The sequence below is a fragment of the Cygnus olor genome, chromosome 8 (assembly GCF_009769625.2).
Source record: "Cygnus olor isolate bCygOlo1 chromosome 8, bCygOlo1.pri.v2, whole genome shotgun sequence".
In the NCBI taxonomy this organism is placed as follows: domain Eukaryota; kingdom Metazoa; phylum Chordata; class Aves; order Anseriformes; family Anatidae; genus Cygnus; species Cygnus olor.
Genome location: NC_049176.1, coordinates 23,870,302 through 23,895,543, shown reverse-complemented (window position 1 = coordinate 23,895,543; position 25,242 = coordinate 23,870,302). Strand labels below are relative to the sequence as shown.

General features: G+C 51.7%; 1 long non-coding RNA gene across 2 annotated transcripts; it reads right to left on the bottom strand.

Annotated features, from left to right (window-relative positions):
• Window positions 1-94: 94 nt before the first annotated feature.
• Window positions 95-20,056, bottom strand: LOC121074113. Of its 2 annotated transcripts, none has more exons than XR_005822135.1 (3): window positions 19,838-20,053; window positions 8,098-8,219; window positions 95-1,420 (listed from the first exon to the last, which is right to left on the bottom strand). It is a non-coding gene; the product is annotated as an uncharacterized LOC121074113 (long non-coding RNA). The 2 variants fall into 2 exon arrangements; XR_005822136.1 differs by lacking the exon at window positions 95-1,420 and adding an exon at window positions 6,957-7,539 and having other exon boundaries at window positions 19,838-20,056.
• Between the last annotated feature and the right edge of the window lie 5,186 nt (window positions 20,057-25,242).

Here is a 25,242-nt window from a genome sequence, read left to right as displayed (position 1 = left end):
GGGGGTAAGGGGGGGGGGCACGGGAGAAAGAGCCCCCCCCGAGGGATGGGGGAGAGGGAGAGGGAGGGGAAGGGGAAGGGGAAAGGGGGCAGGCGCCGCGGCAGCTCCCGGCGATGGGGAGCCGGGCCCCGAGCCGCTTTGCAATATATAGGGCGGCCGCCCCCCTGCCCACCCCCGGGGGCGTGCGGAGCCCGGGCCGGCCCAGCCGGGCCCTCCGCTGGGGGGGAGGGGGGGGAACCCGGGACCCGTCTCCCACGGGCAAATCCCCCCGGCCCCTCGCCGGGGGTGCCTTGGGCAGCGAGGCCCCCGGGGGAAACCCGCTCCCGAGAGGGCCGCGCGATCCGCCCGGGCGCTCGCTCGGTTTCCAGCTCCGTTTTCCGAGCAGGGGGGAAATTAAAGCGAGCCCCGCCGGCCAAACGCAGGGCGAGTTTTATCCCGCGGCCGGCCGCCGGCAGGAGAGCAGGTAAGCCTGCCCCCCGGCCCCCCCCGCTGCCCGGCTTTCGTTGAGTTTTTCCCTGGGAAAAGCGCTCCGAGGCGGCCAGGACGCGGCGACGGAGAGAGCCGGGGCTGCTCTGCCCCAACCCCCCCGGTTTGCTACTGTGCAGCCTCCTGGGTAAGGAAAGCAAGCTTTTGTTTTGTATTTGATTTGATTTCCCCGTGGGAGAGCGGAAAGGGACGCGCAGAGCTCGGGGCTGCCCGCAGGTACGAGGGATGCGGGGCAGGGATGGCATTTTGGGGGCGGACAGGGGAAAAAGGGGTCTCTCCCTCAGCGAGGCCGAAGGTAGCACTCAGGAAGCCCTGCCGGGCGTCAGACGGTGGCAGATCCCTCCTATCCTGTGAGCAGTAAAAATCACAGCCTTCAACTTCGTGACTCGGTTAAAAGTATTTCCGAGCAGACAGCAGGACAAAGCCTTTTGCCACGGAGGCAAGCAGATGTGGCTCGGATCGCACCATCATCTTCCTCTCCTGTTTGAGCTAAAAAGCCACCAAGCCGCTTAAAATAAGATTCCCCATCCCACCTTCTTTAAGCATCTCCTAGAGGTTTTATTTTACGGTCCAAGCAAGAATTCATTGCCCGGTTTATTTCCCACCCTCACTCGTTCCCTCACTTGTGCCCGCATCTGGTTTTGTTCTTAGTTTCTCTGCAGACGTCCCTGGTTCATCTTCTGCCCTCCTCAGGGCTCAGGCAGGGCAGCGTGGGGTCTGGCAGAGCTGTGCTGCTCCAGTCCTGGTCAGCTACTGGGCGTGCTGGGGTAAACTGCCTCAGCTTCCCTTCTGCCAAATGAGGGCAAGAACAGGGGCAGCGGGAGTGTTCAGCATACAGAACCGCGCCTTTCTCCAGAGTTTGGTTTTTCTTAGGCAGGAGGCAGCTCTTCAGCGAGGGAAGCAAACCAAGAGCACGGCAGGGACCCTTCATCCCCTTGGGAGGAGGAGGGGAAATGACCAAGACTCCTACGGCTCCGGGAGCGTGCATTTAACTTGAGCGCGTATCTGAGCGTTGGGCACTTGGTGACCCACAGCCTGAGGATCTGACTTGCCCAGTCGCTGGAGAAGGTGAGAACGCCGTGAAGGTGAAGGGAGTCACTGAAGACCATGCCGTGAAGAACAAAGAAACTTACCCCCGGGGGCTGGGGGGGGGGATGGAAACCTTCAGCTTTGCAGGCGTGATTTTTTTTTTTAATGCAGACACAAAGATTTTTAAGTACAGTGATTTAGCAAGAAGCAGTTCGGGAGGGAAAAAGGTTAAGGGGTGTAAAGGAGGAACAGCTTTTCTCATTTAGTCCCACAAGCAATCATATTACCTTTTTTTTTTTTTTTTTTTTAAGTGGTCTAAACATCAGAAGAAGAATGGGAAAATGAAAACCCGACACCGGCTGGGTCTGGAGCTACCTGCGACCACACAAAGGAAAAGAGGTCTCGTCTGGGCAGCAGGACATGAAGGCTCACCAGGTGAAGGGGTCCTGGTCCGAGGCCCTGCTCCCGTGTAACGCTGCGCACCGCGGGAGGAGCCCTGGCCCCGTCTCGGGCTCGGGGCTGGCCGAGGCTCCAGGTGGTGAGCAGCTACTTGAAAGCTGCTGGGAGCGTTCAGACAGCTCCCAGCTTCGCAGGGGTAGGAGCCGGGTGGCGGAGTGGTTTTGACAGACGGACAGAGCAGCAGGACAGAGGTGGGCAGGAACCAGGCTGAGCCCTACCCCTGAACGAGGAAAGCCGAACCAGTCAGACACTAATTCCCACATATGTTTTCTCACTCCAGGTGCTCTTTCTGCCCCCGATATTTTACAAAAAGCTGGACGGTTACAATAAAAATGGCTTCCACAAGCGAGACCTGTCTCTCACTTTAAAACAAGGCAATGCAGAAGGAGTAAATCACGTTCGCTAAGTATGTGCAAGCTTTGCCAGCATCTGCTGCCTTCCACATCGGTTCAGCCTGAGCACACACAACAGCTTAAACTGCTCTTTTACCTCCAGAAATTGCTTTAGAGGACGGGTGAACTTGCTTCTCTCGGCTACCTTTGTGCACTGGCACGTGGCTGCTAGCAGGAGCTTGAAACCACTTGTCTGTGCGAGCAACAGCAAGGAGAGGCAGCAGCACTCCGTGGTGCGAAATTTCTGGGTAGCCCAAATCCCCCCAGGGTATAATGGGGGTAAGCCAGGAGGGGCTGATGACTTTGTGCCCGGCGCTGCTCTGTCACTTGGCACTGTAACGGGACCCTGGGGAAGGGGTGAGCCTGCCCCAAAATACCCCAACCAAATGCACGTGGATATCCTGTGCTGGAAGCCACACTTGTACCAGCTGTGCACTCCTCCCAGACACAAGAAGGAGACGACTACAGCAAACGAGCACTTCTCATGAACTCACTCAGTCACCAGCATATTTGTAGGTAACGGTGCAGCAACACCCAGGCAAAGTCATTTCCTCACTAACAGTACGGGTATGGTACAGGTAAAGCATTTACCAAACTGGGGAAAAACTTCTAAAGAACGGAACTTGCAAACCCTTCTTCACCCTCGTGGTGAAGTTTTTTCCACTCCAACTATTTAAGATTTTCTACTCAGAATTAAATTTCAAATAAAAACTGAAGCTTTCTTTCAATAAAGTGAAATAAAGGGGGTGAAAGGAAAAAAAAAAAACAACTGCTTCCTTCTTGTTGTCTGTTTACAAAACAATAATATTCTTAAGAGAAGTATCTGTTTAAACTTGAGGGAAGATATAAAAGATTCTAAAAGACTTGAGGCATTGAAAGCCACGATCAGGAACAAAGCTCGGTTTGGAGTTTTAGAGATTTGGCTTCTACAGACTTTGGTGCTTTTATTGGTTGTTCATTGAAGAGAAACAAAGATTTGTGATAATCAATATTTAATTTTCCTGGAAAAAGGGAAATGCCCCAGCTCCGTATCTTGTGGCCAAAATCCAAGCCAAAGAAGAGGGCAGGCAGGAGGGTCAGGCTGGGCTGGGCCTTGCCCTGGTGGCGCCGCTGCCCTTCCCGGTGCCCTCAGTCAAAAGAGGCGGTGGAACAAACCGCGACACAAATTCCTGAGGACAACCCCTGCAAGAGCAGATCTTCACAAGGAACCTTGGTCTCAAACTTTCCAACCGTGTCCTTAAGAGCCACCTCTTCCCAGCAGAACCCGGGTTTCTCCGGAGGACGTGAGGTAGGCGATTAAAGCCCGGCGCCCTGCAGGGCCGTTCTGCGAGGCTCACACAGAACTGTAGCGTTTTCACCTTGTAAACAAGCACCAGGTCCACGGGAGAACCTGGCCCACCAGGTCTGCCGAAAGCCTCTGCAAACCCACCTGAGGAAGGTGGGAACAAGAGCGGAGCAGGCAGAACACAGCCCAGCCACAGGCACCGAACGGGGAGCAGGTTTCTCGCACTGCCCCACTATTTCCCCCTCCCTGGCCCCACACCCGGGAGCCCTGCTGCTGCCCCAGCGCTCACTGGCTGCCATGCAATAGGCGAATTTGCTGTACAGACCACCTGCATCTCACCCCAAACCCACCAAGGCTTGCATTTTTCAGTCAAATCAGGGGACTGACGCCCAAACGCTGCACATCAGGGCTCCCAGGCAAGCATTTCACTACAGAAGTTTCCTTTTCCCTCATCCTTCCGTTACCCCCCTGTAACTGCTGGACTGATTAGCTGCAAGCCCAGGCAGACAGGTAAAATCCCACCTTGCTAGCTCACTGCCGATTCTTTTTCCTCTGTTGAATGCTCCTGCCAGGAGTGATTCCATTCACTCCAAACACAATAGCCTTTTCCCTCCCCTTAGGCCAGAAGCACACCTCTGTCGTGGAAAATTTCCCTGTCTTATACCTCCGATCCAATCCGCCTGCAGCCAGCCCGGCAGGTTGGCTTTTTTTTTTCACGTTGCTTAAAATGCTTTTGAAACAAAAGCCCTTTAATCCCTCCTGGCTGGGCCAGGCACCTCTGTCAGTCCCCTCCTGGTAGTGGAGGAGGAGGGATCTCAGCTGGAGGTGCAGGGTGCCCAGGAGCTGGTGGCTGGAAGCTGGGTAGGACACTGGGGCCGGAGCTGGGAGCATTTCCCAGCAAGCGTGCAGAGCTGAGGCCTCACGTCGATGATGATCTGGGGGGAAGAAGAGCAGAGATCCTCCCAACCAGCCCCATATGCTTGCCTGGAGAAGGGTCTCAAAGGCCCACAGGGCTGATGGGGAGCCAAGGGCTGGTAGCCAAGCACGATACCTCTGCTGGGCATCCTAAAGCCGAGCAAGAGAAGAGGCAAGTCCAGGAGCAAGGCACCTGTCTTCATATTCCCCAGGCACTGAGGAGGTGGCCTGGCCACTTCCCAGCCCTTCTGCCCAAAATGGGGACATCTCACCATGTGTCTGTGCTGGTGCAGAAAATGGCTGGCTGGCGGGCGGGCTCAGGTTGTAGAGACCTCGGATGCCTTTGACAGCACTCCACAGATGTCCAGTGACCAATATTTCATGCAGTGACTTCAACGTGCATACGGTGAAGGAAGAGGGTCTCCAGCCACAACAGGCCCATGTTCATCACATAATTTCCTCATGATAAGGGAAGAGAGACGATTCAGACTCAGATCAGACTGGACAGGCACGAATCACAGCGTTGTCACACACTGCTCCTAGCCAAAGCTAGCCCTGCCCTGTGCTACCTGGGGCTGCCAGAAGCGAGCCAGAAATCTTTTTATTTTGGGGGCCCACAAAGATTCAATCAACCCCTTCCCACCTACCACTTCCAAAGCACCTGTGGGCACTGGGGTCCTCCAGCCGAGATGGGAATCTCTGTATCACAGCGGTGTTGGATGCAGGTGGACGGCTGGCGCCCGCACCCAGATCTGGGCTGCTTCTGTCAGCGCCGAGTGCCTGGGGAGAGCTGCTGCGGTTCGCCCATCACCTCTGGCTCTGGGGTAGCTGCTCTGGAGGCCCACACCACGCCACTTCTGCTCCTGCCCCAGCCCTGTCCCACTGGGTGACAGGGCTGTGGTGCATACAGCTGCATCCCGGCTCACCAAGTTGTGGGCTTTGCCGAATTGCTTCTGCTTGGGTGAGAAACGGGCGACGCCAGGCAGCCTCAGCCTCTTTGCTGGAGCTCCAAGCTCCCACCTCATTCTGGTGGCTTTCTGCCTTCACGCATGCTGCTCCACAACCAGCTTTTCCTGCTCCCGAGCCTCATCCCATGCACTCTGACTCAGGTCACTGGTTTGCCCAGCTGGCGTCAGGAAATCCCCTTGGCCCACGCAGGGTTGGCACCCAGGCCAGCTCCGAGGCCTCCTTCCCAGGGCTGCCAATCGTGTTTTCGTCACAGGTTCCTCCAAGGGGGAAGGACTTGTTCACATTTCATTGTTCTTCCCTTATGCTGCGGTGGAGGAGGCCTGATTGCAGAGGACAGCGCGAGCACTGCGACCCTCCGTGCGCAGCCCACAGGGCAAAGGCAGGCCTCGCACTGCTGACGGTGCTGAAAGCAGACGGATGGCAAAAGCTCCCCGGTCCTTTTTAAGCCGGCCTCAGGAATTTGGCTGCCTGAGCAACCAGCCCAAGGAGTTTTGGGTCCGGGATTGCCAGGAACACAGCCCAGTGCTGCCCAGACCCCTCGGAGGGGGTCTGCACCCTCCGGCGGCAGCAAGGGCAGGCAGTGGGCACGGCAGACACCGGAGCCATTGCCAAGTGCTCTCACGGGCCACCAGCTGAGAGCTGGCATCAGGCTAATTGCATCAAAATTCATTAGGTTACTTACTGCCTGCGTTCCCAAGTCGCTGGAGAGGGACACCAGCAAGCGACGACACGTGCCATGGCAGCGGGCGCCACCTCCCCACGGCCGGTGCCAGGACTTCAGGGAGGCTCTGCCTCCTTCCCCGCTGTTTTTCCCCTCCGTACTCTCCAGTTACCAACTTGACAGCCCCACACACAGCAACCGCACCGACAGGACCCAGATAGGACACAGAAAGCCACCATTAACCTCGTATATACATACCCGGGGAGCTCCCCCTCAAACCATTTGGGGAACAGGACGGGAAAGATTCTCAAGATATAGGAGACCAGTGGAGAATATTTTCTCAGGTGGAACACCTTTGCTCAGCTACACAGAAGAAAGGCACCACAACCAGGACAGGTTGACGGCTGCTGGCCATCGCTCAACAGCACCACTTGGAGAAGGATCGGAAACGCAAGAGGAAAGCTTGGATTTATGCCCGGGGCTCCAGCACCGTGCCTGCTCCCTCCGACCTGCTGCAGCATCATCTCCATCATCTCCCCATATTGAAAAGGGAGATAATGCCCACCACCTGCCTCGCAGGAGCATTAACTCATTAACCCCTACAGACAAAGGGATGAGCTCAGAGCACGGAGAGCATCACTGCCCGATGCCAGCACCACTGAACGACACCCACATTTTGGGCAGCCTGGATGAGGACTTTGGGTAGCAGCAGCAGAGCACGGCGAGGCATTGCTGCCAGCCCACACCAAGAGAAAAGCAGCAGCCACATCACCATCGGCCTGGGTTTCACGTGTCACTGATCAACTCAGGTTTTAATTACGCCCCAATATCCCCCTGTCTCCTGAAACACAAAGCTGTCAGCCAGGCAGCCCCTGCCAGCCCAAGCTTCATAAAGAGCAGCCAGTGACTACGGCAGCCCAACCTTCGAGCCAGACGCTAACAGCTTTGGACAAGTGTGGGATTTTTACTCCCCTATCTGCGGGGAAATCTGATGTTTAGTGCCCTGACTGCGAGCAGGTCACCCTTAAACCCCTGAACATCCCAGGCAAAAATAAAAAAAAGGAAAAAGAAAAAAAAAAGAAAAAAAAAAAGCAGCGCCGGAGGGGAATTGTACTGGCTCTAATCCCTTCTGCCATTCTGCATATTCATGGAACATTGTCATAACACATCAGCGGGACAAAAGGTCTGTCGGCACCTCCTCCTCATGCCTTTGATAAAGCACGAGACAAACGCTGAGTAAACACTTGGAATCCATTCACTGCCCCATTCTCATCGGGATGAGAAAGTCCTCCTCTTTCTTGCAGGCCCAGAGCTGCTCAGCCTAATAAAGTACGGCCCACGGGCTGTGAAAAGAGAGGCCTATGGATGATGAAAACACGGATTATCTCATTTCACCCTCCTTGTATCAGACCCTGCTCACATTCTCAGTGCACTTGGTCTGACACGCAATTACACACGGAAAAAAAAAATATTAAAAAAAAAAGCCGGGGGGAGAGGGTATTTGGAGAACAGGGGAACTGTCCGTAAAATTTCACAGATGACCTTTCCCTAGTGGGAAAGTGATTTGTTCCTGCCCCGTGACCCAGCCCAGCCACTGCCAGGACTTTTCACATCGACATCAGCATTTTCCTAAACAACGCAGCTCCGGACAAGAGAAGAGAGAACACCTAAAACGGAGGTTTGCAGGTCACTTCAAGGCCCTGAGAGCCCAGAAAGCCCATGGGATGCTGCCGAACACTATGGCTAGGGCACGAGATGTCCCCTGCTTGAAGCCAACCAGCTCCACACCTACACAAGCACGGAGCCACCGCTGCTCTCACCCCACAGGCAGGCTGAGGGACCAAAGCCACCTCTGCAGATGACCGATAACCCCCAGAAATCAGCAAGGAGAGGCTCCTTACCTTTAGATGACTTGGCCAAGGTTACTCAGGACATCAGTTGCCAAAATCTCCACTGTACGTTTCCAATGCCGACGGCAGCTGCCTCCATTGCCCAAATTTCTGGAGGCTTGAGCTAAAACCTCCTGCAATAAAACAACAACAAAAAAGCTTTAATAACCTCAAACAAGGCAAGGAACTGGCTGTTTTGAAAGTAATCATCTGGAAGAAATATCTTCCATTTCAATGCCATTCTTTATTTGGAAGAATATGGGCGGTTTTCAATGTGAAAGTTATCTTCAGAAATAGTAGGTGGGGAATGAACACCATAATACAAATATGCCCATAACAGAAACAAGAAATGGATTATGAATTGCTGTCAAATGATCAAGAAACAACAAATGCACTGCTGCTTAATGAGGGCCTCTTCTCTTTTTAAGAAGTGCCTTGTAAACCTGCCCACTCACTGAAGGACGAGGGAGCTGGTTGTAAACACTGTGTTCAACACTTTTGTCTCTGCAAAACCCTGAAGTTCATTGGTCTTGCAGACAACAGGTTAAAAAAAAAAAACCTACCAGCAGTTATCCCTTGGCCTGGCACATTACCCGTGAACGCTGCAATTCAAGTTTTTATGCATTTTACAAGGTGTTTGTTACCAAACACCTCGGAGGACTCGCAAGTCACTCGCTGGAACGGGTGGCGAAGCCCGGAGCCAACAGCTCCCGATGCCATAAGAAGAAATTCGCCAGTGGTGCAATGCCCAGATCCTCCGAGATTACTTAGTCACATAACTCCCAGTCATTTCCAAATGATCTCAACCGTCCTTGGGAGCTGAGCCTTGGAGCTCAGCGCCGGGCGTTTCTCACCGGCAGAAGGCTCTGGGCAGCTCCTCTGCCTGCCCTGCCAGGGCCCCCGCCTGCAGGGCTTTGGGGCTCTGAATTCAACCACGTTGCTGATCAACATGGGGGCTGAGCCTGCCAAAATAGCCAGTAATCTCCCTTTTCTCCTGGGATCCACCATCAGGTGTTGCCGCCGTGTCTGGCAAACAAGTCACCCAGGGTCTGTGCCCAACGCCGGCAGCCCCGAGGATGCTCGGTGCTTTGCAGGGCAGGACGCTTCATCTGTCTTACTTCTTAAACCAGCAGCATGCGATCTGGCTGCGCCACCCTCAAGAGCTCCCAGCCCCAGGGAAGGGTCAGAATTTGGCCCTGAAGATCAATGGGGATTTATTATTATTTTTTTTCCATCCATCCAGGCAGGTTCGGTACCTGCCACGTCCTGCCAGCAGCGCTGGGGTTAGCGCATCAAGCCTCAAATCGGCAACGTTCCTCTAAAAACCCAATAAGTAATTGGGGGATCTGCTAATAGGGCTTGTCAAAATCAATTGGGGTTAAACACCTTTAGCTACGATAACAGCCACCTGACCCCGGGCTCCAGAAACCGCTGCTCGGAGGAACCCTTGGGGGTTACTCCTGGCTTCCCACCGCTTTGGGGCAGATAAAAGAGCAGACGATGCAGGGCTGGGTAATCCGTTCAGCCCGGTGCACCGAAGTGACAGCTCCCAGAGTTTCTGCAGAGCTGATCCCTGCTGGGAATCGCGCTCAGGGGGAGGAATCTGCCCGACCAGATCTGGGCGACCAGAGTTTTCTTAAATTCAATTGCCTGAAGGAGAAGGCAAATAGCATTTAAGCGGAGGAAAGTGCCTTAAAACCACATCGCTGATACAATGGTGATACAGCCCACTCCGCCGACGCCTGAAATGATAATATTTTTTTTCTTAAATAAATAGCTGAGCGGCGCGAGCCCAGCCCCCCGGTGCAGGGAGGCTGCAGCGGCCGCGTTTCCAAAGGGCTCCACGCTGGGCTCACTGCTGAGGCTGGGCCAGCTCCGGACGGACACACAGCGGTGCCCACGCCGTGCTGAGCACCTCAGATCCCCCCAGGGGGTCCCACAGCACAAGGGACGTGTTTTCAGCCTCGCTGCTCCCTGCAGCCCACGTGTCAGATCTGCTGTGCTCCGGCTCCTGCCCACGGCTCCAGCAGCGCTGGCTGCAGGGCTGGACGAACCAAGGGGGGTGACGGCTCCTGGATAAACCAGCACAGCTCAGGCGTGCCAGCAATACGGAATAAAAGGGTTCGTTCTGGCCTACACGAGTTTATGGGAACACCAGGACACCTGCACTGTCGCCAGCGATCGGCTCCAGGTTTCCCCTCTGGGTCTCCCTGAGCCCAGCCAGAAGCTTCTGCTCTGAGAAGCTGTGGGGTCCCAGCAGAGGAGGTTGAGCTTTTGGGGGGATCCTGGAGGGGAATCACACAGCCGAAATGCAAACCTGCAAGAGATCTGCTTGTGACAACCCACACCGCAGCTCCGGGAAGCCCAGCGCCTGGTTTCCAACACCTTCACTTGTGTTTTCCCACCCTCCCAAGCACCACGATGCCCCAGCCTCTGAAGCACAGGAACAGCCACCTCTTCGTGTGCTTCACAAAGATAACCATCACCCATGAGTTCTCTGGTATCTACCACATGTCAGAGGCACAAACGTCCCTACAGGACGAGCAGCGGCATGGATTCAGCCCAAAGAGCAGCTGAGGAAAACCTGGGGAAGAGCGGGGACATGGCCTCGGGAGGGACACGGGGAGAAGCAGCACTCGTTCCTCCCCAGGGATGGGATGCAGCGACTACCCATGCACATTGAGTGTTAGCGGTCTACCAGCCCAAAGAAAGAAAATCAAGTGCTCTCCCTGCATCCAGGATCATCTCTGCTGCAGCCCAAGGATGCTGCTGGCCTGCACAGAGCAGCACTGGAGGCTGCAGGGCAGATGAAATCAATCTGCTGGGCTGGCTTCCTTCCCCGGGTGACATCCAAAGGGACCCTACCCTGCCCCTTTCACCTGGGCTCATTTTTCCATCAAAAACCCAAGAGATATTAAACAAAGGAAACTCAGAGTGAGCTGAAAGACTCCGCGTGGCTCCCCTCCGGCCCTACCCTCGGGAACCTGATGTCTAAGGCAAGCCTAAAACAACTGTCATCGGCCGGGGGGCGCCTAGTCCCGCGGAGCAGCGGCTGGTGCCACCGAGGAGGCATTCAGTCTAAATTAACTCTAGCCCTAATACCTGAGCAAACATTTTCAGCTCGAGACTTAATATCCCTGGACATGTCTGCTGTCTCCCAGGTGAATCCCCAGATAAACAAGGTCACCTCAGCTCTAATGCGGCCGTAAAAGGCTGTCAGTCAGCCCAGGGGGTCTGCTCGCAAGGTCAAAGGAGTTCTGAAAGGCGCTGGGGCCAGACCCGCCCCGCCACTCATTTTAAGTGCAGGAAGGTTTGTTTTCTCCTTACAATGTCAGGTATCCCAAATTTAGGATTAGATGTCAGCCACCACAACGTTGCTCTTTCAAAAGCAGTAAGAAAATAAACACGTGCACCCACACATCCCCGGCTAATTCCACGTGCTGCGCCCGCCCGCAGCCGGGAGGTGAAGAGACCTGCCCCTGGGAAGGGAGAGCGAGGACGGTCCCACACACTGAGTTCCCGGCACAAAAGGACCCCCAGAAGCAGCATCCCTCTGCCAAAATACATGCTTACGGTACCTCCACCAGAATAATCCACTGCTGAAAAGCCACTTTGTCCAGGGAGGCAAGGGTGCTGCCCCCAGCCCGCGTAGCATCCTTGGGGGCACGTGTGAAACAAAAGGACCATCTCCCAGTCCCACTGGCAGCCACTGCTCTTTCAGCACAGGGACCAGTTTCCCTCTCTGCATCCTTTCTCCCAATTGAATTCTCCCTATTTTTGAGCAGGTGACGCTCTGGGAACAAGGACCAAACCGAGCTGCCCCCCAGCCTCCATCACGAGCTCACTCGAGTTTTGGCCCCCCATCAGCTCCTGTGTTAACCGGCTTTGCCATCCGCCTTCCTAACAGCTAGAAGCAGCATAGGTCAATTTGTGGCCAGTTTATCCCTTTTGGGGTGGAACCGACGTTGTTCTTCAACAGCCCTCCTCCTCTCCCTGGGTGTTTAGCTTTCTTAAGGGATTTTTGGCAACTCCCAGCAGCCCCTTGCATCACAGCCAGGGGAGCGGGGCAGGTCGCCCGCTGCGTGACCAGCTGCCCATGCCCTGGGACCTCCTAGGAGCCAGTGGCACCGGGCGGTGTCAAACCAGACCCACGGAAATGGGATACGAGAAAGTCTCTGGATCCATCTAAGCAATGCTTTACAGACACAAAAATGTAATTGGAGGTGAATGCGCAGGAGAATCCATCTCTCACATCGCCTTACGCTGGGCCCACACGGCAGTGCCTGCAGCGAAGAGCAGGGGGGGTTTCAGCCTCTCTCGGGAGGGAAGAATGGGGAGCAGGAGCTGCCCTGGCCCCTTGGAAAGAAAAAGAAAGACAAATGAGCTCCTTGGAGGGGGAATTATTTGACTACACACAAAGAGGTGAACCTGAAGAGACTTGTGCCAGGAATGCCTGCAGCGAGACAGGCTGCTGACTGACAGCAGCACCCTCCCTCCACGGCAGGCCGTGCAGCAGAGAGCAGGAGGGATGTGATCTTCTCCATACCTAACGTGCCCGTGCACTGGGGGAGGAGTGGTGTCCTCAGCCTGCTGTTCAGCTTGCCTTGTTGTGCTCCAGCCATCTATGGACACAAATGCACCAGGAGGACTTTGCTGCAGCATCTCAGAGATGTTTCTCAACCTCCAGCCCCACCAGAAGGGTGCAGCCCCTAATCGACCTCAGCAGGAGTGCCCCAAGCCCCACAGAGGACCCAGCCCATGGCCCCACGGCATTAAAGAGGCAGGTAACCTCTGCCTCTTTGAGGCACGCATCTTTGCTCCCCAAGGTTGTCAAAACAACCTCTACACCTGCAGAGCATCTCTAGGTTTGGTCCTAAGTGGCTATTTCAACACAGCCCCTGCACAACTGGGGAAAGCATCTCAGCCACCGAGTGATTTATGGGGAGAAATCATCCGAGTGGGTGAATATTCGGGTGTGACCGTACAAAGCCGTGGCTCTCAAGTCAAACCAGATTAAGAAATTGCCATCCTTGAGGCCTGCAGCTCCGTGTTCACTGCTGCAGCCCCAGAAGGGGTCGGTTTCTAACCTGGACCATGTGGTTATTCAGCTAACCACACAGCCTGATAAAACTGTCACAACTGCACAGCACAGGGGATGGTGAACTGTGGCAGAGCTGGAAGCAGCTGGGCCAGGAACGTCTTTTTTCAGCCAAAGCAAGTGAATTGCCATTGTACTTTAACAAAACTGAGCTGACACCATCAGCTGTCTGTCCTGGAGCAAACTTCCCAAGTGATATCTCCTGGTGAAAGAAACCTCCAGCAAGCAAATAGACAACAAAATTCGAATGAACACTAGGGATGACAATCCCTCATAGGCAAGGCCACAGCATTTCCCCAGAAAGCTTCTCCTCCATGCTGCCCATCACAGGAACATTCCACAGCCAGTTAATAATATCCCAAATCACCACCACCCCAAAGAAAAATAAAAAATAAAATTCAAGGCAAATAAATCATTTCAAAACAAAGAAACAAGTCACTGTCCTTAAACATCCTCAATATTTCAAACTTAACTTTGTTTCGACATTCCTAAAACGGTGTTTTTTCAACAATTAAACCATTAGTCTTTTTCAGATCCATTCAGGACTCTATCTAGATACATTTATCTGCCTGAGCTCAAAGCCAAGGAGCAAGCAGGCATTTCTTTTTCCTGCTCCTAGAAGACAATACTGTCACAGCATTCACTGCAACTTCCCTCCCAGGCTATGAATGCATTCAGACATTAGGCTTTCCTCACATTGCAACTCAGCCTAAAATACGATTCTCAGTTTCATCCCATGCCATCATGCTCTGAAGATCCCCAAAAAACCCACCCATCTAACTAAAAATCACTCCTCGCTGAGGGCTGTGAGAAATTCTCTCTCCCAGGTTGCCCCAGAGAGGTCTCAGGGGCTGCTGTCACCAGCTCCCTGCTCAGCTGTAGATGGTCACATCCGCTGCAGGACAGGAACGGTCCTCCCGGCCACCTGCTTTTCATCCTAATTTTAAGGTTAAACTGTTCTTGAAGTCTACAGGGTGATAGTCTGCCAGGCACCGGGATGCAGGGGCTGAGTTGGACGCACGCCTGTCTCTGTGCCCCTGGGCTTGGCAATGGTATCCTCTTCTACCGCCTCATCCCCGCTTGTTCATCAGAGCCCTTACTCATTCCTCCAGCATCTTACGTGTAGGGGCGGCTCCTTCCTCGCCTCTCTCCATTTCTCCACTCTTCGTGAGTTTCGGCTGAACCAAGATCCCCTCTCCAGCAAAGGTGCTGGAGCTCGTCCTGATACACTGCAGCGGTAGGGAAGCTTTGGCCAAGGACCAATTCCCTTCCCTTTCCCCGAAGATGTCATCCCCATCCCAGAGCATAGCGTGATGGATGTTTTCACCACTATCAACAAACGCAACACACAATGCAACACAAATGTGCTCACAGTTTAGAGAGCGTGTTCCTCCCCTCCCCTTCTGCCTTGCCTGCTGGAATTCAGAGATGGCCAACAACTATTAAACACATCAATATAAATGTTAGTAGATTGCTTCTAATAGGAAACAAAAATGTTTTGAGCAAAGCTAATTGCCGGGAAATAAGGTCGTTCCAATATTTCAGCGGGAGGTTATAAATCTCTTGGTTTCTGCCTCCTCCCAGCGTTAAGGTTTTACAGATGTTGCTGTCAGAAGAAGAAGAATGATTTCAGATGCTTGCTTCCACTTCACATTAAAAAAAAATTTACATGCACGCAGTAAATTGCATGGCGAATTTTCTTTCTTCAAGGAAAACACTCAAATCACAACAAACAAATTATAGAAAATCTGCATTGGGACTCCTAAAACCCTGTAATGGTACAAAATGCTCAACACATCAACAACTGTCAAACTTTAACACATTATTCAACTCGACCGGTCGCATTGACTAACAAAATGCTTCTTCCAGTCCTCTGCTTCTTCTCACCCCTCTCCCCCAGCAAGTCTGTGTGTGCTGGGGGCACAGAGGGACCCAGTCCCATGGAGAGGTTAGGAGCCAGTGCTGGTCCTTTCTGGGCTGGAAGAGGAGGAAAAGGCACTGGGCTGCCATGGAAGAGAGCTGTTTTTTTGCAAAACATCAATCTAGATCCACATCAAAACATTCAAGAGGACAGAGAGAAGGAAGAAATCATGAGAGGAAGGTTAGGGAAGAAGAGACGCCCATCTTTGCACAGGCTGCTCAGGGGAGCTAACCATGTGCTTGGGAAACAGTCACCTGTTGGCCCCATTCACCAAAGGGCTCACCCGGCACCCTTCGCCTTGCACAGAAAGGCCGCTGAGCTCCTGGGAGCCCCACAGAGCCCAAAGCAGGCACCAGTCAAACGAGGACCTGAGCAGGCCTCAGAGGCCCGGGCCCAGCACTGCCACGGCAGGAGCCATGTTGGCTCGCGTTGTGGCAGAGACGCGCACATAAGAACCCATCGATTTGCTTGGTTTCAGTTCCCTGAAGCTCATTTTGACGCTGCTCGATGCCACTGCCACGTGCTGCAGTACGATAATGTGGCCTTTATCCCAGCCCAGTGCAATCATTTCATTCTCCCTTAACTTCACTTACCTGGAACTCCTCAACGCCAGCTGAAGGGCAGGAGGGCTCTGCCCCCTCCCCATGCCCACCACCTGCCCTGGGGCTCAGGGGCACCTCTCTGAGGCACCAGGCTTGCCCCAAACACGCCTAACACAAGCCAAGGGGCCAGGACATCTCACAAGAGGTACACTTTATTTTTCCAACCCAGCAGAAGCTGTGCCTCCCCTGCCGAGACGCCTGGAGCCAGCTCTGAAGACCGTGGGCCTGTTCCAGATTTACACTGTTTTTCCTCAAGCTCAGAGATTGCTGCCGAGCTCTCATCCAGCTTTTGGCACCTTGTTGTATTTTAAGCTGCAGTCATACCCTCCAAACCCCACATCCAGGGAAGGGAGCATCCAGTTCAGCTCCCTTTGCAATCTCAGGACAGCAGCACAACTTCCCTGACAACAGCGGGCTTACTGCTTGGATCTGACTTCCACAAAACCCACATGGCACCCTTAAAAAAAAAAAGAAAAATAAACCAAGCCAGAAATAACTAGCTGGGACAGGAGAGCTGATGTCCAGCGTTTCTCTTATTTAAACGGAGGGAATGAGCAAAGGGAATCGAGTCTCCCAGAAGACAAGCATGGGTGAAGGAGCAGGCCCGTGCCCTCTTTATTGCTCCTGGCACAGGGCTGAGCTGTGGGGAGGCGGAGGCCACACAGGGCTGTATTCATGCAGCCCACGTAGCTGTGCTTCTCAGTCCCTGCCACACGGCTGGGGGCCGCCTTTCAGCCAGCTGCACCTGGGACCAAGGGCTGCATTTGGAGAAGAGAAAGATGCCAGGACAGCCCGAGGCCAGACCGGCCCGTCCAAGGGCAGATGCCAGCACAGGGTCCCCACGAAGCAACTCAGCCCCTGGGAAGCCCAGGCCCCGTTCCAGGTCCCCACACAGAAACCACAGGGCTGCCAGGTGTGCACCCCAGGGTGCCCGTTCTGGGACGGCTCCTCGGCCCCAACCATAAATACCAGCCCCAACCGCGCGGTCCCCAGCGGCTCGCTGCGTTCTTCCAGCGGCCGTGCCAAGACAAGCCGACGTGAGGCTCCGTAATCGGTGGTTTGTTGGTCCCCTGGGGCCAGTGAAAGACCAGATTAGACTTTACAGCTGACTCAAATGCACAAGCAACCGGGATCTGCTCGGGCCACAAGCGACTGTGGAATGATTTAGGAGATGGGCCCTTGGAGCTGCCAATTATTTATCTAGTTGATGACTCAGACAAGCAGTTTTACTGGCCAAGCCATGGGGAAAAACATATGGAACTAATCAGGTCGCGCTGAAAAGAAAAGATCAAATTAATATAAAGTAAATTGAACGACGCACACGATAGCAAACCTGATTTTTCCTTCCAAATAGGCACCATATCTAAAGACTTTTTTGTTGCTTATTATTCCTTTTGCTTTTAAAAGGCAACACGTGGCAGCAGAAGTCCTTTCTGCAAGCACAACAAAACATAATCTTTTCACAAAGAGAAGCAATGGCTGTTTATTCAGCAGGTCCCTTCTAGTCATGACATCGCCATCTTAAAATAAGAATGTCATTGAAAGAAATAATAAACCAATGCATTTTTGTGATTATCCCAGAAATACACCAACTTCAGTGTTAAACCAATACAAATATGTGTTGATGAGCAGGCTTTGCACTAACAGGTACCCTGAGCTGTTGCCTGTTAAGAAGGCTAAGGAGGAGACAGGGTGCTGTGGTAGTTTAAGGTTAACTGAGAGATTTGGGGTCCCCTCTCTTTCATGCCCAAGGACAACTGGGTGCCCTTGGGAAAGTCACTTCAGCTCAATCAGCAGGAGCCGGATGCCAAAGTCCTACAGAGATGCAATATTTGGGATCTTGTGGGCTTTGGGACCACCTCACCGCACAGCAAGGTCTGGAGCCCTCTGCTCACCCAGCCAGGTGAGCATATAAAGATAAAAAAAATAATGAAGTTTTTCTTAAAAATCACAGGTTTTGCTGAAATCTCCTTTCCTGACAGATATCACCACTCCTCAGGACGCCATCCTAGAGACTCCCACCCACATCGCTGCCTCCTCCCTGGCACGCAGCCCCAGATAACATCAGGCCAAGGCTGCCCTGTTCTCCGCAGGCCAGCAAACCAGATTTTCTGAGTGACCTGCCCAGGTCACCTCTCATCAGCCTCATTGCTCTTCCCCTCCGCAAGTCGCCAGGTATTGTCTGGAGCCAGAGAGTCCCCCCCCTCCACATTTTCACCCAAATCCTGACCACGGCAATACTGGAGCCATCCGTTTCACACACCCTCCAGGGATTTACCCCCCTCCTTATGGCATCAGCTCACTCTGAAACCTGCTCTTCCATCCTGCCCTTCCTGTTTGTGTTTTCTTCCCCACCGCTGGCCTTTGATTGATTTGTTTAAAGACATCAAGTGGGCCATGGTCTGAAGCCAAAAAAGACCAGCACAGCTCAGCAGGTAGAGGTCCCAGCTGCAAGAGTTTATTTCATCCCTGGCAGAGGGCTTACCCCACCTGAGATGCACGGCTTGCATCACAGCAACCCAATGCTCTCCGACACGCCACTGCTGGTCCACCCCCATAATCTTCCTAGCAGCTGAGCTTTTATTACTTGCGATGAGTATTTCGAGCAGTTTCACAGCTGTGCTTCCTATCAGAGAGCAGCAAGAGACCACTTTCCACCACCATCCATCCAGCAGCAATGAGGGGCGACCTTGGGGCTCCTCCTGCCCACAGAGCAAGAGGAGACCCGCAGCCACCCCAGTGCCCATCGTTCCACCCCTTCCTGCCAAAGGGCGCCCATTTTAAGAGACTGCAGTGGTCTCAATGGGCATGTTCACAGACATACAGCCTCTCCTACCTCGCCTGCTTCCACTACAACAACCCTCTCGTGGGGAACGTGCCTTCACCTGAACCATAAAGCAGAGGAGACCAGGCCAATACTAAAGACAGTGGGAGAGAACACACCTTAAAATAGAGCAATGACCTCATGCAGATTCCCAGAGACTTTTTGCTTTTATTGAGCAAGAGAGACAAGCAGCATTCAGGCCGACTTAAAAGATTGAGCAGCATGATGACAGCTCCCATTTCAGGGGAGAAATGCAGAGGGAGAGGGGATTTGGATCCAGACTAAATCCTTGCGGCAGGTACCCATCAGCACGCACCCAAAGGTCACACAGGGGAGGCAGCTCCTTTAAATAATAGGACAGCTTGGGGCTTTTTTCACCTTTGGAAACATTTTTTTATTTATTTTGACTGTGCTTCACCCCTAAAGGAGCAGGTTGGGGGACTGCTGGTGTCTATACATGCAGGCAGAGTTGTGCAGGGCCCAGAAGATGGCCCCACATCCCCAGGGAACCTGTCCCCCAAACAGGGGCTCACCCCTACAATGCACAGCCCAGTACTGCCAGTCTGCTGGTGCCCTGTCCCCATGTTTACCCCTCCTTTCCCCTTGCTGTTCCTGCCTGCCACAGGCACCTTTGGGGGGACACCTAATGGTGTCCTGGGAAACGTTCCCAGGTAGGGCACAGTGAGGGGACCAGAGCTGGAGGGAGTTGGTTTGGTTTTGTGTTGTGCTGGTTTTGGGTCCCCTCTCCCCCTTTAAGTGAAGCTCCTAAAAATAGGAGATGATATGGAAATCTGAGTCTGCTTTAAAAATAATTAAAAAATAAAAAATAATAAAAAACTTTCCTACTCCTTGTGGTTATTGGGCAGAGACAAACCAAAAAAAAAGGGGGGGGGGAGGGGAGAATCAGAAAGCAAAGATAAAACCAAGCCCCAACTGATTTCTAACCTAATTTTGTGTTCTCACAGCGCCTGGCAGGCTTCTCAGTCACGCAAACTTTGTGGCACTGGAGTCCCCTCAAGTGCCACCAAGCTCCTCGGCCAGCCGGGGCCTTTGGGGCGCTCGCTGCGTGGGAAAGGGGAGCCCCAGGCAGCACAGGCAGCCCATACCCGCTGCAGATTTCTGCCCTAACGGACCCAAGTTTTACACTTCCACGACACCCAACAAAACACAAGGAAAGAACTCGGCCATGCCTTCCTGGCACTGCATACCCCCCAAGCACCTTGCCTCTGCACAGCCCAGTGGCACCGAGAGCTTCACCCACAAGCAAAACAAAGCAAAGCAGTGATAACCAAACCCAGAGCGCTCACCTCTGCTCCTTCCCTAGATCCTAAAGCACGGGCTACAGGAACAGTGCTGCCCTACCAGGACACCAAGTCCTGGCCTCCTGTTTGCAATTTCACACCACCTCCAGGGAACCCTCTTAGCAAGTCCCTGTCCTCACCACAGAGCCCTGGGCACGTGGGCTGGTTTCCCTGCTGGAACCAATTACAGCAATTAGTAGCTCATCAGGGTTACCCTGCCTTTGCACCAAGGACTGTTACCTGTGGGCTTTTCCCAAAGATCTCACTCTTTTGGGGCCCTTCAGCATCTCCTTGGCTGTTTTGGGGGGGGCTCTCACCTCCCCACTTTTATCCCTTTCTTTTCCCCAGAGCTCATATTTTTATGGGACCGTGCAGTTCAGAGAGGGGACAGCAGGATAGATAAGGAAGGAGTTAATTAATTGCTCGTGATGGAAAAGTGACAACAAAGCTCATTAAGGCTCTTAATATGCCTCCTGTCTACCGTGGTTAGCTGCTGTGGTGACCCCATGCATACTCAGAAGGCAGAAACCTACCTGCTCTCCCCCCAGGACTCAAAATCTCCCTTCCCCTCAGTAATTTCTGTCACACTGACAGTTAATGGATGAGTCATTTTTCAACTAATTTTCAAAACGAAGGTTATCACCTTTTCTTATTATTATTAAGGTCATTTGTGCCTTATTTTAATTAAGTGATGTTCTTATTAACTTCTAAAAACACGTGCTATCTGAAGCATAATTATCTAGCTTTTTATTCTGCAGCAGAGCCGGACACAAGTACTGAGGGATGTCACATCCCACAAGGGGAAGGAGAATCCCAAGCTGGTTTTGGTTCTGACCCTGCCTGCAATTGTGTCAACTTGTTCTCGAGGCAATTCTCTTCCAACACAAAGCAGTGCCCTAAGACAACTGCACTGACGGGTCCTAAAGCAGGCTCATCCTGAAACGGCAGTGTGGGGGGCAGCGATGGCAGGATGGTCAGCAGGTCCTGAGCTATTCTTTAAAGGAGCAAACTAGCCTGCACACCCCCATCAGAGCCCTTTGGAAGGAACGACAGAACGGAAGGGCATCTAGATTTGGCCACAAACTACCAATCAACAGCCAAAACAGTGCAGGTTTTGGCTGTGTAGCTTGACATTTTCCTCTCAAGTTGCCCTGTGGAAGGGAACCAGCTCAGCACTCAGCTTTTCCCAGCAGCTTCACCTCTGGTGCTCCCCGTGCCAGCCCAGGCCAGCTCTCGCTTTGGAGAGAAGTCTCTCCATCACCCCGGGATGGAGACACCAGGAACACACAGCTCCCGGGGCACCAGGTATGTGACTCCTTCGCTCATGGAAAGATCTCACCCAAGCCAGGCTCGAGAAGTTGCCTAGTTGGTTCAGGACTGGAATGACAAACCTATCACGAACGTAGTGGCACAGAACATCCACAATAATTAAATTGGCACCATCTAGTTTTTCTCATTAGATGCAATTAAATAAACTGACAAAAAAGCCTGATGTTCATTGTTGCCAAGTTACCAATATAGTAGATCTCTCGGCAACAAAAAGATATCCCACAATATGTTTCCTTATGGGATTTTTTTTTTTTAAGTTACACTATTAGGAAAAAAGCTTTTTAATAAAACTAGATCTTTCAGTGCACGGGAAATACTGCGCAGCCTACGAACGACACTTGCAATCCGCGTCCTCTTCTCGGTGAACCTTGCACCCCTCCTTGTGGCACATTTAAGCAATTGCCTTGCGAGCAAAATCCTACCTCCAGGAGGCTGCGGGGCCGCTTCCCAAAAAAGCGAAGCTAAACGCCCGAGACAGGCTTTCAGGTCTGGCTCCAAGCATCGTCTTCTCCAGGTTGTGAATGTCTACGAGCTGGAGATATAAACAACTCTCCCTCTCACTAAGAGTCAAATATAAGCATGTTTCAAACATAATTAAACTGGAGGGTGTAGATGTGTGTGACACATTGGAACAGTTAAACTACCCAATCTTAATGTTTGTTTAAAGGTTACTTTTGGATGAAAGCTGGTTATAGAATAAATAACAGATGCTGAAGGCATCCATTATGTATTTTTGCAATTAGCAGAAAATCTTGGTACTTCTCTTAAAGAACATACATAATTTTGTGGGATGTTTATTGCTGGAAGCAATCTGCTCTTGCTGGCAGGAACAGCATCCAAGAGCCCAGGGAAGCTTCACAAGAAGTCGCACATGGTGAGCCAAATGCAGTGCTTGCTTCAGGAACAGCATTTCAAATGCCGAGCTCTGTGTCACAAGGAAGCGGTCGAATGCACTTTCTTTCCGCAGAAAATTTTAAATGAAAAAGAATACGGTAAAATTATCCCTGTGTCTATTTTCCATGGACATTCTGATTAGCCAGCAAAAATGTGGCTGCTGATTACACTTTCATTTGAGAAATGCATCCAGGCTGTTTCATGACATCGTTGTCTCCTGTGCCCAAGGGCTCCTCTAACGGTCCAGCAACCATCTCCCCTCTTGGGGTAGGGAGGTACTTTGCTGCTGGGAAAATTTATCCATCTAGGATGAACGGCCTGGAAAGAAAAATGGAAGTAGACAACCCACTACAACACCCAGAGAACATCTCCCTCCCAAAGGAAATGTGTGTGTGTGGAGTACGAGGTGGGGCCAGCAGCTGAACTTTGTTCTGTGCCAGTCCTCCCCTGAAAAAAAAAGACACTGATGATTTCCATCATAGCAAACAACCACAGGAGGTATTCAGATGACAAGAGGTATTTGGGTTAGAACATATCACTGGAATATTTAGGAATCACAGCGGGGGATTTCAGCTGGATCTCGCTTCGAAGACAACAGTGGCAATGCCCCAAGCAGCAACCTGAAGAGACAGCTCACGAAGAGGCCACCACACGTTAGATAGATCCTCCAAGTACGCTGATGGTTTCTGGTAGTCCCTGAAGACCCCCATGATAGATTGAGCTTCATTCCTAAAACCTGATCCAACTGAGAAGTTATCCCAAAACACCTTTTCACGTCTCGCAGCACTAAATGAAAATGTGTGCTGAGCACAGAAGTTTAGCTTTGTGCAAGCAGATCTGCTTCATAAGATACCATTTCCATATACCATCGTGTATCATCATACTTACCCTGAGAGTTGCCCAGCAATCCCGCAGTCTTTGCTGTTTCTTACCATAAAGGAACTGCATTGTGCTAAAAAGCCCTCCAGAATAAAACAGATAATATCTTTTGGGATGGCGCCTTGCATTTTCCAAGAGTTGTCTCGCTGCAGCAGGCTATTACATGAAACTAAACCAAACCCTCCTATTTGTAAATTAGAAAGAAAAAGCACAACTCAAAACGTTATTTGGTTTAGTATTGAATGTTTTGCACAGTACTTAAGGAGCATTTTAGACAAAAGCAAGCTTTCTGCCAAATATTTGAGGGGGAAGAGAAAATTTCTCTTTTGCTGTCTGAATACAGTTATAAACCAGGATGACAAAATAGCCTGGCACCGCTGCTCGCAGCGAAACGAACTGTGCATCTAGCTCTTCACGAGAATGGCTCAGTTTATCTTCATTCTACCCATTTTAGCTTCTACACCTTTACTCCAAGGGCAAATTCCTGCCCCTGTAACTCCTGAAATTCAAGGTGGCAGAGAACAAGCGGAGACAGCCAACTTCTAGGCAGTGAGTGCATTTGTATGAACTTGTATCCAGCATAACTGTGAAAAGATGAGCGAGAGTAAATCCAAGCATCGCTGCCGCGCAGAACAGATAGGTATCTAAAGCCAAAGTCTGATTAGTGAAGCAGAATTGACTGAGCTTCCTTAAGTGTCTTTACTCCCCTCCTCAATCATCTCACTTGCTCCCATCGAAGCATGACAGGTCACTGCTGTTCACTGTCTACTGATTGAGGCTTTTTTCATGCAACTGCTGCTAAGCACTGTGCTGAAGCAAGATGGGCACATCTGATCTCACGGGAGAAAAGAACACAGGTACTACAAAGATTTTCTATAGTTAAAAAATAGCACGACATGCTTTATTATCAGTTTTGTAACAGATTATGTACCAAGCTCACTGGCAGAAACAGCAGTAGGCTGACGGTACTTAAAGATTTTGCTTCTTTTGCAAGGAACAGAGATTGGTAAGAGCACCCTTTCGCCATCCCAAAGAGTATCTGCAATTCAGAAAGGTAAGGAAAAGACATTAAAAGGCAGAAAGCAAAGAGGATAGAGAATACTTCAGCTGAGCAGATTAACAGACTCAATAAAGACATCTATTGTTACCAACAAATACTCTACAGACCACAGGCTGAAAACCACCATCTTAAACTAAGCAATCCATGAAAAATAGCTGAGAGCAGCAGGACTAAATTCATCTATGCTCCCATATCTCCGCTGGAAGATTTGTAAAGGTCTGCAGATCAAAAGAGGGCGAGAGCTGCTGCTCTATGAAATCCAAAGTCTTAATATTTTTGTTGCTGTCTCCTTTGTTACCCGATTAGCTGAATCATCTTTGCATCGTCTTGCAGTTTTCACTATTAGCCAGCCGTTACTCCGGGGATCTTCGGACTACTGCAAGCACACAGCCTCTAAGCGCTGCACCTCGAAGGAGTAATCTGCTCTGCTCTTCTTCGGGGCGTCAGCCCCACCTGAGCAGCAGGCCAACCGAGCAGCCCCAGACCGCAGCTTTCAAAGACATCTGCTTCATCACAACAGGGACCGAACTGGTACTGAACTTCAAACTAAGCAGGAAAGTAACCCACTAAGCTGTAACTTCCCTAACTGCTGGCAGCTTCAAAACTGCCAACAGATAACGACAGTTGGCAGCTCCAGCCTGAACTGATTTTTTTTATTTATTTATTTTTTTTTCCCATTTTAACTCTCTCATTTTCCTCAATTCAGCCTGGGCAGCAGCACACGGCTTTCCCTGCTGTTTTGCATAAGATCTTGGAATTCCCTCACAAACCAGCTCTTTTTATTAAGGACAAATGTTGTCAGTGGGGAACATCTTATACTGCGGCAATCCTCTACTCCATGCTTGCAGTCTTCTCTACACCAGTCTCTTCTGCCCCACTCCCCTGACAAATCAGCACCTTTCTGGTAGGGATTTTCAGTTCAACTCTCCTACCTATGGGAGAGGAAAGCTTGCTTTGGGACAAGCTACCAGAGTCTTACCCTTGTCGGTCTGTCCCCTAGGAGACTCCACATCCTCAGAGTAAGCTTTCAGCAGCAGTTTTTAAAATAACGTTTGGTTACACAGTTTTACCGGCAGAAAGATACCTACACCGCTGGAAAATTCCCTGCTTTTCCCTTTCCCTTCAGGCCAGCTGTGCAGATCTTTCCAGAGTAAGGTTTCAAGTTCAACATGTTATTTACTGGAAACCTACATGTGAATAAACAACTCATTTGTGACAAACTTCTCTGTGAAATATGAAGACTTAAATA